The sequence below is a fragment of the Podarcis filfolensis genome, assembly GCF_964270895.1.
Source record: "Podarcis filfolensis genome assembly, chromosome: 2".
Lineage (NCBI taxonomy): Eukaryota > Metazoa > Chordata > Lepidosauria > Squamata > Lacertidae > Podarcis > Podarcis filfolensis.
In genome coordinates this window covers 53,701,619-53,719,670 of record NC_139605.1, presented here as the reverse complement: position 1 = coordinate 53,719,670, position 18,052 = coordinate 53,701,619, and the positions used below count along the sequence as shown (strand labels likewise).

At 48.3% G+C, this 18,052-nt stretch overlaps 1 protein-coding gene across 4 annotated transcripts in view; it reads right to left on the bottom strand.

Moving 5' to 3' along the window:
• SLC38A3 (solute carrier family 38 member 3) overlaps positions 1–18,052 on the bottom strand; it is a 164,600-nt gene that overhangs the window by 68,858 nt on the left and 77,690 nt on the right. Inside the window, exon 1 of one of the 4 annotated variants that reach the window (XM_083603436.1) lies at positions 3,085–3,284. The exons of the other annotated variants lie outside the window; for them this stretch is intronic. The gene's annotated coding sequence lies outside the window, so the exon portion shown is untranslated. Of the gene's footprint in view, positions 1–3,084; positions 3,285–18,052 lie in introns of those variants that run through there. 4 annotated transcript variants of the gene reach the window in all.

Here is an 18,052-nt window from a genome sequence, read left to right as displayed (position 1 = left end):
AAGATGTTGCCATTAGCAGTGAATTATGTTCAAATATGAATAAAATAGTCTTAGTAATGAGATCAGCATGTCCTGTTCCACTTGGGACAATTCAAACAGCTTTACAGTGGGCTTTATGAGAGGGGAAATGTGTGTGCATATAAAACATACATCATCAACCTTCCATATGCAAAATAGTTGGAATTTAATATTTTCTCTCCAAATACAGTTACAGAATAAACACAACGTTCTTATAATGTATTCCAAATATCTGAAGGCTCCACATACATTACCTCAGTAATCCCTACAACCAGTGCTATTCTTCTCCCTTGTTCTCTTATAATGGCATTGGCGCCCACCTGAGACGTGCCAGAACTGAGTTCCAGCAAGTTCTGGCTGGAAAAAAGCCCTGCGTACAACAATCCTGTAATGCAGACTGATACCATTATTCTGATACTGAGACAAAGGCAGTCTGGCAAGAGTTGCTGAAAATATCCCAGCACTATGGAGGTTTTTAAGTCAGACAGGAAAATTGGCTTCCAGGTGGAAAAATCAAAACTGGAGACAGAATTACTAGAATCCAAAACTAAGAACTTGTCAAAAATGTATAACTTGCTGTTGGAATGGAATACACAGGATGAAATAGTTAAATCAGCTATGATCAAGTGGGCACAAGATATTGGTCATAACATTATGTTTGAGGACTGGGAACGGTTGTGGACCACCGGTATGAAATTTACGGCATGTAATGCCTTGAAAGAAAATATTATGAAAATGATTTATAGGTGGTACATGACTCCAGTCAAGCTCGCAAAAATTTACCACTTGCCTGATAATAAGTGTTGGAAATGTAAAGAGACTGAAGGTACATTCTTTCACCTTTGGTGGACATGCCCAAGGATTAAGGCTTTCTGGGAAATGATTTATAATGAAATGAAAAAGGTATTTAAATATACCTTCCTGAAGAAACCAGAGGCCTTTCTCCTGGGTATGGTCGGCCAATTGGTGCCAAAGAAGGACAGAACATTTTTTATGTATGCTACAACAGCAGCAAGAATACTCATCGCAAAGTATTGGAAGACACAAGATCTACCCACCGTGGAAGAATGGCAGATGAAAGTGATAGACTATATGGGACTGGCAGAAATGACTGGCAGAATTCGAGACCAGGGAAAAGAGACGGCGGAAGAAGATTGGAAGAAATTTAAGGACTATCTTAAGAAACATTGCAAAATTATTGAAGGCTAGAACGATGTTGATTCAGAAATTAAGGGGTTAAAAGCTGTAATGATTATGTGATTAAGAAAAGAAAGGCTAAAAATTATATAGAAATTAGGGAAAGGATTTGCTGAATTGACTTAATTAGAGAATGGAATACAGAAAGGGGAGGTATGAGGAGGTCGGGAAAGTAAGTTTTATGAATATAAGGGATGGAAATTATACTTGTTTTGTATGTGTTCTGTTTGGATTGTATGTATTTTTATTGTTTTTGTTTTTTATTGTTCTGTTTTTTCTGTTTTATATAAATTCCTAAACCTTAATAAATATATATAAAAAAAGAAAATATCCCAGCACTGTCTCTTAGCTACACCTGGAAGGAACCTCCAGAGGTAACCTAGTCCAATTCTTGTCACTTCAGTATGAAATGGGAAGAGAGGTAGGGGGGCCCTTAATGAAATTCTCTCTCCTGACTCCTTTCAGTTTTAGCCAAATTATGGCCTCCCCCCTTCAGCCTTCTAAAAACTGTACTAAAGCGGCTACCAGAAAAGGTAAAATGGCAATCCTCCTCTGACTGCAGAGAAGCCCCACCATTGCTCCTACAGAGGCACCAGAGGCAAAACCCACGAAAATATCCTCAAAACCATCACTGGCCATTCTGCTTTCTGAGCCCAGAGGACAAGAGTGTTTTCTATTTCTTAGCGAAAACACAAATTTGGAAAGTTTGCGGCCTAAGTAGTAATGTTTATAACTGAGAACCCTGAGATATTTTTCTCTTCCTAGGGCATTATACCACCTGGAGATGACAGGGGGACTGGTGCAAACAGATGGTGCCTGTGGGTCAAGCTGCACAACAGAGATGCACTGATGATTTGGGCTGCAGATGGATGTGATCATGCCCTGTGTGAGGAATGGTGTGGGTGCAGAATTGTCTCAAGATGATGCAAAGAATAAAGTACTGTTACTCTCTGATATCGGGACCTTTCCATTGTCATAGTATCAGGTTGTCAAATCTCATATGCTAGAGATGAAACAAGCATGGCTCTTTCCATCTTCATTTTCTACTGTAATCTAACACCTCAAAAATATATTAGACACTGTATTATTAACTAAGTTTGAGGCTAGTTACAACTGTCTCTTTTTCTCAGAAAAGTTAGGTGTTTCTTAGCCCAGGTCTGTGATGCTGAGAAAAGATGGTGGAAAAGCTGAAAGTAATACTAGAAAAAGTTTTGGTAGAGAGAAAGTGTACTTTTTTTCCATTGTGCACTGCCTTGGGATACCATATGAAAGGCAGTATTTGAATACCTAAAACATTTTTTTTAAGACCCAGAGAAATAAAAATAACTATTTGGCACGGCAAGCAGCAACAGAAGGTCACCAAAGGAGACCAGAGAAGACCCAGCGGGGGCTCTTCCAGACATCCGCTCCCCACAGACTATAACCCCTATTCTGAACCGAGGCAGAGGGAAGGAGCGAGCTGATGGCAAGATTTGCTCCTCGTTGCAACGATATACCATTTGCCAGCAGTCCGGTCCAGAAAGATTCCTTCCGTCGCTGAACTCCTGCGAGTACGTCAAAGACACGGTAAGCCCAACCCACGCAAGTATTAGCCGCTGTAGTAAAATAAAGCGAGGATGAAACCCTATTTAAAGACGTCTGGAAGGTCTGGCGGGGGCCGCCGGGGACTAGCGGCGAGGAAGCTCGCAAAGCGCCGCTGCGTAAAGTTGGAGCGTTCCTTTGGAAACGCACCGCCGAAGCGTTGGCCCACCCGACCCGACCCCCGGGTGCGCCGAATAGCGGCTTTTATAAATAGCAACGGGAGAAAGGTGAGGCACCCTTGGCTTGTGGATCCACCCCGTCCCTCCCGATCCGCTCCGTGCGACTTACGTGCCGGTCCTGCAGTCCAGGTCCTGTCCAGCGCCGGCCAAACTTGTCGGTTTGCAGCGCTCGCTCAGCAATCCCGCGGCTGTCGCTCCGGCGCGTCCGTCCCTACGGCTGGCAGATTACAGTCTTCGCCAATAATCCCCAATGGAGGGGAAGATTAAAGGCACCAGGACCGCCCCCACGGCGGCCTCCAATCTCCGCGGCTTTCGGAGAAGCGTCACGCTGCCCCCTCCCGCGTCCACCCCGGACGGGGCACAGGCGAGGGCGGGAGAGAGCGAGGGGGGCGGCCGGAGCCTGCGCGCCCGAGGGAGCCGGGCACAGGCGCACGAGGCGGGAGGGGCGGGCAGCGCGCCACGGCGCTCCTCGCTTCCTACCCCGGAGGGCCGCGTGCCTCTCTCGGTCGAGCGCAGAGGCGCCAGAACTTCGGCAAAGTCGGCTGCGATCCTGAAGGCTTTCACTCCGGACCATTGCTGGGGAGCAGGCGGTGGCGCTTCGCTCCGAGAAAGGTTTCCTGGCCGAAAGGTCCGTCTCGACGCAGACCCAGGGAAGAGTGTTTAATGTTTGAAGTTTTCAGCCCAGTCTAGGGCGAGTTGCAAAGGTTTCCTTGGAGCACGTAGTTTTATATCGAGCATAACCCACACAGATTCAACTTTTCCAGTCCTCTCTTATTTTTTTTAAAAAAAATGTTTATTAAAATTTTCCATCTTAGTGGAAAAAAAAATCAAAAAAAGAAAAAAAAGGAAAAAAAATTAAAAACACATAAAGTTTACAATCCATATTTTCAATGACATATTTCCCTGACTTCCCCACACCTCCCCTTCTTATATACCAATTCAAATTGTTCTTATCCCCAATTTTTAACCTTTTTATATTTAGTTCATTTTAAAGAAAAAACCAATTTTAACTTATAAACATCCATATTTATACATCAATACTCATTCTTAAAACCTTTTTCTAAAGTCGACCCAAGTTCCCTTCCACGAATTCCCCAATTTTCTTACTAATAACAAAGCAAAATGAAAAAAAAAACAAATTATAGTTATACACCCTTTGGATTCCCAAACCCCACCACCCCCTTTCCCGGTTTCGATCCCCAACAGATGTCCAGCAGTCTTAATCTACTATCAGCCTGGAGACCTCACATCCGAGGCTCTTAATTCTCTCTCAATTCCTCTCTGCCGGTTTTTTTTGATAGTCTTTAGTATTAAACACCAGATCTCGGAGAAGCTCTATCCCCATAAAGTCCATGTTTCTTCCAGCCAGGCCTCCATACTTAAAAGTGGAGCCCGAATCTTGTTTCTTACTCCTTTTAAGTCCAATTGTCCCGAAAGCTCCAACTTCCACCTTGATCAAATTTGTAATCCATAGGTCTTCAGATCTCCACATAAGGAGATCTCTCCATTCTTCAATCTCCAATTCAAACCAGATTTTCATCATCCAGTACTTGTTTTCCTTTGTAACCATCATGTCAGACCTCTGGCTCGATTTAACCATCATGTCAGGCCTCTGGCTCTCCTTTGTCATCTGCAAAATTACAGCTCCTCCTTCCTTTTCTTCAGAAACAACATATGTCTCCTTCTCCACATTCTCAAAACTCTCCAGTTTCTCTTTTTGTCCAGCTGCATGGGCTTCCTGAGTCAAATCCTTATCAAATTCAATGATGTTATTTACTGTTAAGTTCAGAGTTGCAACATTTGTAGCCAAAACATCCATTTGGCCTTGTAACATTCCCAAGAGAACAAAAGCTCTGTCCAGCCCAGCTTGAATTTTCCCTCCTCCAGCCATTCTTGTAATGTCCCAAATCCCCCTCTAGAGGGATTTTGGTAACTTAGTATTCTTTCCAGTTCAAATCCAAAAGTCAAGTTAGTTTGTATCAGTTCTTCCTTGTTTTCAACAAAATAAAACCAAATTGCAACAAATATTTCCAGCAGAGACAGCAGAAACAAAGTTCTCTTTTTCCTTCTTGACAGCTAATTTTGACAGCTGTCAAACTCTTCTATATCTCCTCAACAGGCTCTCTCACAGATCACTCCCGGGTCCGGGGGGGGGGGGTGGCACTTCAGCTTTCAAAATTAGCTCTTATCCTATGATAAGGTTATTTGTGCTTATACTGCCAAATCGTGAAATTAATATCTTTTACCCAATAAAAAAGAAGAGATTCTCTTGACCTTAGTTAACTAATCCTTGCTTTAAATTATTTACAAGACGTGGAGGCGGACTTCCTGTTTGCACCTTCCCTGATCGTGCCAAATTCAACAAGAAAAATTTCCTTTACAAGTCCAATTTCCGTACTACTCACGGGTTGTTACTTTTAGAGTCCAATTGTTCACAAGAAGAAGTCAGCGCTCTCCGACCATGGCATGCGGCTTCACTCCGCAGGAGAAGCAGTTGACTCTCAGCACCGCGCCGCTCACCCCGTCCCCCGCTCCGAAGCCTTTAAAAAGGCTCCTTCGCAGGTCGGGGGGGCGCAAATGGTGCCCGCCGAGTCACCAGGTTCACAGGCTTCCGCGCCTGTGATTTCTGAGGGTCCCCGCGTCGCCGCAGCGGCCAGACCCAGCTCCTGCGCAGCCGATTCCCTCCGGAGCTCGGAGGGAATCCGCCATTAGCCGTTCGCGCTAACCCGGAAGTCCAGTCCTCTCTTATTTTTTTAAAGGCCGCTATACCCAGTCCAATCTAACCCTTACACGTAATTTTTCAGATGAGCGCGTCGAGGATTGCAGCATCACGAAGCGTCTTTGAAAAGCGTGGGGTTTACCTCCGAGTGAATCTCTTAAACTCCGGGAATGAGCTCATCCTCGGTGTGGCGAAATGCTGTGTTTTTAATCCTGATACTATGTGCGTAAATAAATCGTCCACTGTGTAGACACCCTAACTCCCCCCCAGTCTAAAGGGGCGCAGCTCATTAAGCCCTACAAAAAGAAAAGTGTAGATTAAATGCCACTGGCCTATTTTGGGTCTTCTAATCATCTAAATTTAGTGGGAGAAACCAGAGCCGGATCCCAGGCCATAGAAGCACCAACCTTGGCAGTTAGACTACCTGGACATCAGATCCCTGAACGCAGCTGTCAGGGGTTCAGGAGCAGAGGGAACGGATGGCGAGGAATCGGAAGGAGAGGTTAGCGATGATAGCCGTCCGAGATCTCTAAGTCTGTCCAGCGAATCGGAGGATTCACAGAAAGGGGCTCCCGTGGGCAGAGCTGGGGGGTTACCAAGAGGGGCACCCCAGGAAGAAGGGACCAGAGGGGATTCAGAGAGCAGCAGCTGGAAATCCGGACCAGCTACTCCACCAGAGAGCAGCAGGGGGGAGGAGTTCCAGGCACCAGCGACAGGCAGCTCTCCGGCAGCAGCCACGCCTGCGTCAGAGAGCGAGGAAACGGTAGAGAGGAGGGTCGGAGACAGCGCGCGCGCGCCAAGTTCAAATGTACCAGAGGGAGGCGCAATGAGCAGCCCGGAAAGGGAGCCAGGTCCTAAAGCCCGCCGAAGGGAGGGGGAGGAATCCGAAGGGTCCGCATCCGAGGCATCCAGGAAGGAAGGAACCCCGGGGGGTGGTAGGACCCAGAGGCGAAAGGAGAGACGCAAAAGGTGGAGCAAGGCTAGGGTCTTGAACTGGTGTACAGGAGGCGGAGATTCAGATGGGACTTCGCCGATCTAGGGAATAGACGTAGAGACGCACGCTAAGATGTGGAAATGGAAACTATACTTCAATAAAGACTTTATTCCGTTCTACCGGCTAGCGTTGGTCCTTTGTGAGCCGGGACCTAGAGGCAGTCTCTGACAGTAAGTCCCATCTCTCAGAAGTTTTCATCAGTTCTCTTTGACTCAAGCGGCGTGTGGGGAGCGAAGCAGGGAGGAAAGAGGACTGGTGCCTTTGGAGCTCACAAAAGTCAAGCGACATGTCTACTGAAGAGCAAATTGCTTCCCTGCGAGAAGCGGTAACGCAGCTCAGCGCAGAGATAATCGCCTCCAGGAAAAGAGAGGATGAAGCGGCTGCTGCATGCCGAGATCTCCAAGCCAGGTTGGAAGTGCTTACTAAGCAGGCACAAACGGGTTCCAGATCCGAGGGAATCGGGTTGGGAAGGACTGGAGGCAGCATTGTATCTCACTTTGATGGGAATTTGCAGCAGTACCCCAATTTCCGAGCAGACGTGCAGTTTGCGCTGAAACTGCTGGAGAAAGAGTTTAGAGATGAGCAAGAAAAAGTGGGGTTTATCTTGTCTCATTTGCATGGAGAGGCGAAAGCATGTCTGCGCAATCTGTGGAGAGATATGGACCCAGCGCTCCAGAGTTCAGCTGCATTCATTAAAGCGATGGATTCTTGCTTTCTATCGAAAATAGACATTGACATTGCCCGTAAGGACATATTTGAGCTGAGACAAGGGAAAGCCAGCGTGAGGCAGTATCACTCCCGCTTTTTTGCATTGGTCAATGCCTTGGGGTGGGACAAGGATTCCCCCCCCGTTAGAGATCTTTATTGGGAAGGATTGAACCCCCAAATCAAGGATGAGATAGCGCGGGGGGAGAGACCCAAAAGCACCCAGGAAGTGGTGGACAGATCGCTTGCAGTGGGGGTGAGGCTGGAGGACCGCCCTTGGGACAGAGGAGAAGGGCGTTGGGGACGCACACCAGCCAGAGTGCCCTCCCTCTTGCCCAGGGATGTCGCGCGTGCGCAATCAACGCCTCCGCAAGCAGGGGGGGAGGAGCCGATGGAGATCGGCGGTGCTAGAGCTCATTCAGCCACCAGAGCCTTAACACCGGGAGCAGTCAAAACAAAGCAGCCTAGAGGGAACAGGAAGTGTTACATCTGTGACAGTTCGAAGCACATGGCGAAAGAGTGTCCCCAGAGGCTCCACAAGCACACTGCAGCTTCAATGACAGTAATGGGAGCAACTCAGCAAAGTGAACCACGGCAGGGAAACGGAAGCACTGGGGGCCAGCCAGGCGAGTCAGTGAAGAAGTCCCCAGAGATTTTGAAGCCCACGGATCCCCTCCCGCCCAAACCAGTGGTGCAGCTCACCGCATCGCTCCAGCTGCCCAGTGGTCTCACTTTAGAAGTGCCGATTACGATTGACTCTGGCAGTAATGCGGACTTTATCGCACTGGAATTCCTTCAACAACACAACATAGCGCTACTGCCAGCCACACTGCCCCTGAACGTGGTCACAGTGGATGGCAGGGAACTGCTAGGGGGGCAGGTGGTGCAGCAGACACCACCTATGGTGATGCAAATTGGGAATCACCGAGAAGTCATCAGCTTCAACGTCACCCAATTGTCGGACACGCCCATAGTGTTGGGCATGAGTTGGCTGGATAGGCACAGCCCGGCATTAGCGTGGTACCAGCGGCAATTGACCTTCTGCTCTTCCTACTGCGCAGCGCACTGCATCCAGACCTGCCAGGAAGGAGAGGGGCGAGAGGATGCACCGCAGCTACACCTAGGCATGGTGCAAGCGGTGCCCAACAAGTACAAGGAGTTTTTGGAGGTCTTCTGCGAGAAGGAGGCGGACAAACTGCCCCCCCACAGACCCTATGACTGCAAGATTGATCTCCTGCCGGGGGCAACGCTGCCAACAGGGAAACTGTATTCCATGTCTGAGGACGAACTGCAGGAACTTAGGGAGTTCATAGACCACAATTTGAAGCGCGGGTTCATTCGGGAGTCGAAAGCTGTAGGGGGCAGTCCAGTATTCTTTGTGAAGAAGCGAGACACGCCCCAGAAGAGGCTTGTAGTTGACTTTCGAATTTTGAACTCGAAAACCAAGCCCTCGTCCTTCCCCATGCCCAAAATAGACGACCTGCTCGCGACGGTAAGGAAAGGACGCGTTTTCACCAAGTTGGATCTGCGAGGCGCGTACAACCTGATTCGTGTGCGGGAGGGCGACGAGTGGAAGACGGCCATGTTCACACCACTGGGCACCTACGAATACAGAGTTATGCCCTTCGGATTACAAAATGGCTCTCACTGTTTTCAAGCCTTTATGCATCACGTGTTGGCGGGACTCCTTTACAAGAAATGCGTATGCTTCCTGGACGACATCCTGATATTTTCTGAGTCGCGAGAAGCGCACGAGAGGGATGTCAGGGAAGTTCTGCGGAGACTAAAGGAGCACAGGCTGTACGCCAAGCTGGAGAAGTGCCAGTTCGACGTGACGGAGGTGGATTTCCTGGGCTATAAACTGTCGGACAAGGGGCTCGCCATGGACAGCGCCAAGGTTCGCTCAGTATTGGACTGGAAAAGCCCGCGCAATAGGAAGGAAGTCCAGCGGTTTGTCGGCTTTGCCAACTTTTATCGCAAGTTCATCAAGGGGTTCGCTATGCAAACGGCGGCCATCACTGACACGCTCAGCTCCAAGAAGAAGAAGTTTATCTGGACGGAGGAAGCGGAGCAGTCCTTTCAGAAACTCAAGCGTCTCTTCGCTTCCGAGGAGCAGCTGCTGCATGTGAATCCCAGCAGACCGATGAGGGTGGAGACGGACGCCTCAGACAGAGCCGTGGGAGCTGTACTGTTGCAACAAGACCAGCAGGGGGACTGGAGGCCGTGCGCCTTCTACTCAAGGAAGCTCAGCAAGTCGGAGCAGAATTACACCATCTGGGACAGGGAGTTGCTAGCCATCCATGCAGCGTTCAAAGCGTGGCGGCACTTCCTTATCGGAGCCAGACACACAGTGCAGGTACGCACGGACCACAAGAATCTAGAGTACTGGCGCACGGCGAGGTTCCTGAATCAGAGGCACATTAGATGGGCAGAGTTCTTCGCGGACTTCGACTTCAAGATAGAGTACATCCCGGGTGACAACAACATCATGGCGGATGCCTTGTCCAGAAAGCCGCAATACCTCGAGGAGGAGGCACCGTCGGCAGCCAAGCACATTTTCGCACCGGAAGCGTGGGCTTGCGCCTCGGCGACCGTGGATCTGGACGCCGTACGTCGAGCGTTGCAGGAGGACCCCTTCGCGCTAGCCAAGATGGAGGAGGTGCACAAGGGCACGGTGAAGGACGACGAGTTCCAGATCAGAGACGGTTTGCTCATCCGCAAGGGAGCACTCTACGTGCCGGGGAATGACCTCCGCGCAAGGGTGCTGCAGCAGCTACACGACGCCCCCACTGCCGGGCACTTTGGCAGAGAAAAGACTGTAGAACTAGTGACCAGAGACTTTTGGTGGCCCAAGATGCGGGGGGAAGTAGCGGATTACGTCTCGAGATGCGACACCTGCCAAAGGGCCAAGTCAGTGCACAAACCGCCGGCGGGATTGCTGGAACCGTTGCAGACGCCGTCTGAGCCGTGGGAACGGGTGGCCCTGGACTTTGTCACGGATCTGCCCAGTTCGAGGGGAAAGACGGCAGTGCTTGTGGTGGTGGACATGTTTACCAAGATGGCACACTTCATTCCGTGTGCGAAGGTGGCCACGGCAGAACAGACCGCCAAACTGTTCATAGACCACGTGTTTAAGGTCCACGGTCTGCCACGATCTATTCTATCCGACCGGGGGCGGCAGTTCATCTCGAACTTCTGGCAAAAGTTGATGGGCATCCTGAACGTCAAGATCAATCTAGCGTCGGCGAGACACCCGCAGACCAACGGACAAGCGGAGAGGGTCAACGCCATCATGCAGCAGTACCTGAGATGCTACGCCAATCAGCAGCCTAACACGTGGGTGGACTACCTGCCCCTCGCAGAGTTCGCTTACAACAATACGAAGCACGTGTCGACGGGGGTGACGCCGTTCTTCGCCAACAACGGGAGGCATCCCAGAACCTTCCCAGGTTTAGAGAGAGTGGGGGAGGGGGAGCCGCAGGCAGCGGAAGAATTAGCGTCAGAGTTGCAGGAAGTCCACGAACAGCTTAGGAGGCAGTTGGAACTGGCAAAGCACGCATACAAACTGCAGGCTGACAGACACAGGAGAGTAGGGGAAGACATACAGGTGGGAGACTGGGTTTGGTTAGCAGCGCAAGCAGTGCCGACCAGATCGTTGGCCAAGAAGAAGCTAGGGCATAAGCAGCTAGGGCCTTACCAAGTCCAGGCACAGGTCAATCCAGTGGCCTTCCGGTTAGCGCTTCCGGAGGGTTCCAGAATGCATCCGGTCTTCCATAGATCGGTGCTCACGCCCTACAAAGCACCGCATAGATTTCACGAGCCAGGCACAGCACCAGATCCGCCCAGAGAAGGACCCAGGGAAAGGGGGTCGCCAAGAGGGGAGCGCATCAACGAAGCCACAGAGATTTTAGACTCGAGATGGGGGGAAGAGGGAGTAGAATACCTTCTTGCCAGAGAGGATACCCCGGCCAGCGCCAACAGTTGGGTGCCGGGCTATGCCTTGGACGAGCCTCTTCTCAAGGAAGAGTTCCATGCCATTTTCCCACACAGGCCCATGCCAGCCGAGTATTTCGATGACTGGCTCTTCACACCCACACTTTCAGGCAGCACGTTCCAGGGGTTCGACTCGGACGAGGAGACGGCACCACACATACGCTCTCCGGAAGGTTCACCCTCGGGTTCTGCCTCAGACCGCTCCTATTGGTGGGATAATCAACCAGAGGAGCAGTGGCGCAGGAAGTGGCTGGGGGGTCCCTGGCAGGCATCACCCTCAGAGGGGAACGGGGGAGAGATGGACATGGACGTGTTGGGGGAGGACGTGGGATTTGAACACGAAGGCAGGGAGATGGAAGCAGAGGAGATCGACGTCGACGAGCGCACGGAGGACGAGACAGACCTGCCCGATGTAATGTACGACACGAGGGAAGAACTGTATCCGGCACTCACCCCTGCCACGACGGAGCACCCAGAACCCACACCGGAAGGAGGGGAGGGGGGAAGGGGGGGCTTCGAGGGGGGGATGGATGTCAGGGGTTCAGGAGCAGAGGGAACGGATGGCGAGGAATCGGAAGGAGAGGTTAGCGATGATAGCCGTCCGAGATCTCTAAGTCTGTCCAGCGAATCGGAGGATTCACAGAAAGGGGCTCCCGTGGGCAGAGCTGGGGGGTTACCAAGAGGGGCACCCCAGGAAGAAGGGACCAGAGGGGATTCAGAGAGCAGCAGCTGGAAATCCGGACCAGCTACTCCACCAGAGAGCAGCAGGGGGGAGGAGTTCCAGGCACCAGCGACAGGCAGCTCTCCGGCAGCAGCCACGCCTGCGTCAGAGAGCGAGGAAACGGTAGAGAGGAGGGTCGGAGACAGCGCGCGCGCGCCAAGTTCAAATGTACCAGAGGGAGGCGCAATGAGCAGCCCGGAAAGGGAGCCAGGTCCTAAAGCCCGCCGAAGGGAGGGGGAGGAATCCGAAGGGTCCGCATCCGAGGCATCCAGGAAGGAAGGAACCCCGGGGGGTGGTAGGACCCAGAGGCGAAAGGAGAGACGCAAAAGGTGGAGCAAGGCTAGGGTCTTGAACTGGTGTACAGGAGGCGGAGATTCAGATGGGACTTCGCCGATCTAGGGAATAGACGTAGAGACGCACGCTAAGATGTGGAAATGGAAACTATACTTCAATAAAGACTTTATTCCGTTCTACCGGCTAGCGTTGGTCCTTTGTGAGCCGGGACCTAGAGGCAGTCTCTGACAGCAGCGCTTCTCGGGGGCTTTGTGCGATCTAAAGTGCAACTATGACCCTGCATTTACAGGGCTTCTCCCAAAGAGGCCTGGGAACACAGATATATCGGTCCCAGCATGCTTAAAAAACTACAGTTCCCAAGATTCTTTGGGAACGGCCATGTGCTAGTGTGTGGTTAGGGCCTGTGTGCATCCAAGGGACCCAATGCGGATGCAAGTCCATTGAATCTAGGAGAGCCGTTGAGAAAGCATGCTAAGGCCAGCAAACAAGGATTTGCATAAATAGACTTGTGTAACAGGGTAGTCGTATTTACTTTGAAATCCCAGGACACTGTGTACATAGGATTGCAACCCTCTGATGGCAAGATTGCAAGGGCATTTGCTTCCTCTGGATTCAATACTATTCTCATGGATGGCAATTAAGACATAATCTGAACAGTATAAATACACCTAATGAGGTGCATTTAAGATGCCAGAACCAGAGAGTTTCTCTCTCACACACCTTATATCAGTCAGGTCAAAGATGGCATTTTCAATGTCCACATGCATAATTAATTCATAAAGAAAGAAATGCAAACCCCATATTGACTTCATATTTAGCATATACAATGCTGGCACAAACTAAAAATATAATGTGTGATTCAGCCAAAGTTGGTTTGGGGTTTTTTTAAACATCATTTATATGCTGCTTACTTGACCAGAAACCTAAGCCGCTTACATAAAACAATATAAAATATTCATTAAAATACTGATAAAATCAAAAGTTAAAAACAAATGGACATAAAATGTCTCCAAATATATATTGTTATTGTTGGCATCTGTCTGTCTTAAGAAACAGTGGCGTGTGCCCTCAGGGGTGAAGTCAAACCGCTGCAGAATCACAGCATCTGCTGCGGCTGCAGAGACCAGTCACTCATAACTGCTGCCTCATGTGTTGTTTTTGCTGTGTTAGCAGCACTGAAGTGAGCTCTCCGAGATGCAGGCCTGGGCAGTGTGTATGGAGGCTGCCCTTGCTGAGCAATACTTTTGGCTCCAGGAGTTGCCAGAAAGAGTAGTACAAAACAGCATCTAACCGTCTTAGGGATTTATGTAGGGTTTGGTTCCTCAGTCTCTTCTTTTGCCGAAGATGTCCCACAAGGCAGCAGGTACTGATTTTGTCCTTGACATTTACTCCCAAGGTCTTTCTCCTGAATGAGTATAGATGCAAGGCAGTGGAGGTTTAGGACCAGAGTTTCCTTCTCCTGGATGGGCTGGCTACCTTCCCAGGTTGACGAGCCCCATCTGCCCCTCACTTCTCTCTACAGCATTTGCAGAAACCACCTTCTTGACCGTTGGGTCCACTACTGGAATTGTACGCTCAATCCACTGGTGCCTGTTGTTGCATGCGAGGGAAGTCCCTAACTCACTGAGGGTTTGAAAGCCATTGGCTATCCAGCTGTTCTCGGGGTGTGGCTGCTGTCGCATGCTGACACCTTCTAGGAGCCACAGGTGAGAATTGAGTGTAGGGTGGGGAGCAAAGATGGACAAACTATCTCAGAAGGAGCATGACGTGTCCCCCACCAAAGGTGCTACCCCCCCCCCAACACCCCATACATATGGCTTGCAAGAAATATGCATAATAAAGTTACATGTTAAAAATACAAGCACTTTTAAGTCCAGTTGATTTCAGCAAGACTGCTTTAAATCTCCAGTTGGTCAGTGGGACCTGAAAATGCTTAGGTTTGTCTGAATCATATTCACAGTTTACAAACTCTGTGGGTTCTTCCGGATGTTCTTGGATGTCAGGTGTCCTGGTTAAATACATCACTTGCATAAGCCACAGAAGAAAAGTGCAGATCCCTGCCAGTCCAAATAGCTTACCACAGAAGGAGTGTGGTTAGTGTAGGTGGTATAGTCTAGAGAATAACCTGTTTGGAGCCAGGAAAAAGCAGAAAAGCTGGCTGTTTTATAAAGCTACTCTTGAAGAAGAGGCATTTGATTCAAAATACACTGTAAATATTTTAAAGTCCACCTGGAATTATTTTGCTTTTTTATTGTTTCAAACCCTAAATGTCTTTGCAGCATTAGAGAAACAAGACATTTTATGTTATTATGTTGAGGCAAAAAAACTCAGCCTTGTGCCTTTGTTTTTCTGGATATTGCTTTCTATATGTCCAATTCTGCTGAGAGTAGCCCATATAGGATGTTATATGCAAATACCACATGCTAATGCATACATACACTTAACTTCATATTTCATGCTCTTATGTGATCCACACTATACATTTAAAGCATATTCAATGAACTGTAGTTTCCCCACCAAAGAGCTACCATTTATACAGAGCTCATGCATTTATACATCATTTATACCAGAGATGCCATTATACAAATCTATGGTATGACCTGCATTTGGAATACTGTGTATCATTTTAGTCGCCAAACCTCAAAAAAGGAAATTGCAGAGATGGGAAAGGTTCAGACAAGGGCAGTAAGGATGATCATGGGAATGGAGCAACTCCCCTACAAATTTTTAGTTTTGGGGAGTTTTCAGCTTAGAGGAAAGATAGGCAAGGGGTAACATGATGGAAGTGTATAAAACTATACTGTGTGGCATGGAGAAAGTGGATAGCCCTCTCCCATAACACTAGAACTCATGGACATCTAATGAAGCTGAAAACAGGAGGATTCAGGACAAGTAAAAGAGTGGCACTGATGACCACCATCTTGGATAATTAGATAAATTCAAAGAAGATTTGAGAAATTCAGCTACTAGCCATAGTGTCTCTGCAGTATGCCTCCAAACACCAGTGTCTGGAAACCACAAGAAGGGAGAGTGCTTTGGTGCTCAGGTCTGGCATGTGGGTTTATAAAAAGCTTCTGGTTGGCCATGAAGAGCCTGTTGATGTGCAGTTGTATGTGCACCCCTTTCATAACTTTCTAGATAGTATGAGATTGGAGCCTGCAGTTTACAGCAGCACTGGGACTTGGTTCAGCAGGCACTGCCCTGCTTCTCCTTAACACATTTACTGTACACATGAGAGGAATGCGTAGAGAGTCTAAAAAGCTAGATAAATCTACAGATTCATTGTAAAGAAAAATGCAAATGAGTGGTTGGTATGCTGCAATCTGCAATGTAGCCAAAACAGCAGGAGGCACATTCCCAGCAAACATAGTTTGTGGTTTGATCAAATTTGATCACTGTGATAACTTTCAGCATTGGCAACACAGTATATTTATAATTCTAACTTTCTTTTTTTGAAATATAGTAGTTAAAACTTGACTTTAATTTTAATTCCATATGAGGACAACCTATGTCGTAAAGTGTAGCTGTGCAGGTGAACATGGTGAAATTATACGCAACAATAGTCTTATATAACTAATCTTTTGCATTGAGCTACCACGTCACCCATACAAATACCGATGTTTGTATTGTACACAATATATCATGGGGTAAGCCCAGGTTTTCAACGAACCTTAATCAGAAAATCGTTGTCATCTAAAGTCAAGATCCCAGTGTGACCATGAAACTTAAGTAGTTAATGAGTAATGTACTGCCATTTATCAATTGGTGGGTTAGCTAAACATCTGAGGTGTCTCTGAGGCATTCAGATAAACAGAATGCCTTGTGGCTCTTTCACATGGTGCTTTTTCATTGCATTTAGTGCTGAATCTACAACTGGAAATCGCCCTAGTCCTCGAGATATTGCAGGCTGTGTTACATTCAAATGATTTTAAATTCATGTCTCATTATTTGGCGGGATTAAATTTTTCGATGAGAGAGTATTGCTACTTTTTTTGGGGGGGGAGTAATGATTTTTAAAACAAATGTTTCTACTTCTTAAAAAAAACAGCATCCCCCCCCCAAAAAAAAACTGCATAGAAGCTTTGCTGAAGAAATCTTTTAAATCAGGGTTGGGGAACTTGTGGACCTCTAGACATTGTTGAACTCAAGCTCCCATCAGTCCCTGCCAGCATGGTTAAATTTTCAGATATGGAAGTTAGTTTTATAGGTATAAACCACCACTGAATAGAGCCTGGAGACTAATTGGCTGCCAATGTAGTTGAGCCAGAATTGGTGTTTGGGCTGCTGAAACCTGACATTTACAAACTGTCTTCAAAGGCAGCCTCACATATAACAAACACATTGCAGTAATACCAGAGCATAGGCAACAGAATTTAGCTGGGCACCGGCTGAAGCTGATGGAAGGCACTCCATACCACTGAGGCCACTTGAGCTCCAAGCAACACTTATGGGTTCAGAAGTATCCCCAAGCTATTCAAAAGTAGTGCAACCCCATCCAGGGCAGGCCACATCTGGTCTAGGGAACCACCCACTAACAGTGCCTCAGTCATGTTCAGATTAAGCTTCAGTTAATTGGCTCTCATCCAGTCCACTATGAAGACAAGGCACTGATCCAGCACATCCACTGCTGCACCTACAGATGCAAAGGAGAAGCAGAGCTGTGTGTCATCAGCATACGGGTGACAACATACTCCAGTTTCATGAAGAGCAGCTTAGAGGATAAAACTGAACTCTATGGAACCTCACACAGAAGGAATAATAATAATAATAATAATAATAATAATAATAATAATAAATTTATTTATACCCTGCCCATCTGTCTGGGCGGCTTCCAGCAGAATATTAAAATACAATGATTCAGGGCTACTTTCAGATGTTTTCTGAAAATCTGATAGTTGTTTATTTTTTGACATCTGATGGAAGGGCGTTCCACAGGGTGGGTGCCACTACCAAGAAGGCCCTCTGCCTGGTTCCCTGTAACCTCACTTCTCACAGTGAGGGAACCACCAGAAGGCCCTCAGAGCTGGACCTCAGTGGGGGTGGAGATGCTCCTTCAGGTATACATGGGACCAAAGCAGATTCCCTATGCACCGACCTCTGAAAACAAGCATCCAAGTAGGACTGGAACCTCTGCAGAGCAGCGACACACACATCCCAACTTGGGCAGCAAGCTGGGAGATCAAGGAAAATTAATCCTCCCTGTATCTCTTCTGACAGAAGTCATCATATGGGGTGACCATGCCAAAACTGGGCCTAAACACCAGTTGAAATGGATCTAGAAAATCAGTTAAAACTAAGAGAACCTGGATATGGCTTGCATGAACACTAACCACTATAGCACACTTTATTAGAGATTCATACTCATGGTTCCTTAGTAGAAACTAGTACTGTAATTCCCTAAGATCTGTCAGCCACTTTGCTATATTCACAATAGAGGGGAGAGGCATATTCTCCCCCGTCCCACAAAAATGCATTATCACGGCATAGAATAGAACGAGGTAGTAGCCGTCAGAGGCAGAAATGCTTCTGAATGCTACTTGCTGGAAACCATAGGAGGGTAAAGTGCTATTGTGCTCAGATCCTGCTTGCAGGTTTTCCATAAGCACCTGGTTGGCCAACAGGATGCTGGACTAGATGGGCCATTGGCCTGG